Here is a 550-nt window from a genome sequence, read left to right on the forward strand (position 1 = left end):
AACTCCTTTAGATCTACCAACAACTATGTAGTGCAAGGGCCTGCCTCATTGGATGCAGATTATTTTGGCAGTTCAGGCAGGTCCTCATATTACATAGTTTTGGTACATATAAAGTTGATTGCATAAAGATTGTATGGTCAGATTGCAATGTGTATTGTGACCCTTAGGGCTTGTTCACACCAGGTGCGTTAAACTGCGTTAATCTGCTTTCATCAGCGCAAGCTCAACGCAATGACTCCAAGAGAACAATTATTCTCTATGTCTGCATTTTTATGTAAATAGCGTTAGAGAATCACCTGCACACCATACAGAGCTTGAACCAAACGAAATATCCGTCGGTGTTCGAAATGACGAAACGGATGGCGCCGTGTAACAATCCAAGTAAAGATAGTAGTCACCAGCACTCACTTGTAATGTGCAAAAAGGATAGCACTTTTATTGATATGACACATGCATCAAGAAGCCAACGTTTTGGGGCCACGCAGGGTCCCTTCATCAGGGCGACATTGTGACCTGTTTATCGTGACAATGTCGCCCTGATGAAGGGGCC

This window comes from Nanorana parkeri, unplaced genomic scaffold (genome assembly GCF_000935625.1).
Source record: "Nanorana parkeri isolate BGI_ZX_2015 unplaced genomic scaffold, ASM93562v1 scaffold125, whole genome shotgun sequence".
Taxonomy (NCBI): Eukaryota; Metazoa; Chordata; class Amphibia; order Anura; family Dicroglossidae; genus Nanorana; species Nanorana parkeri.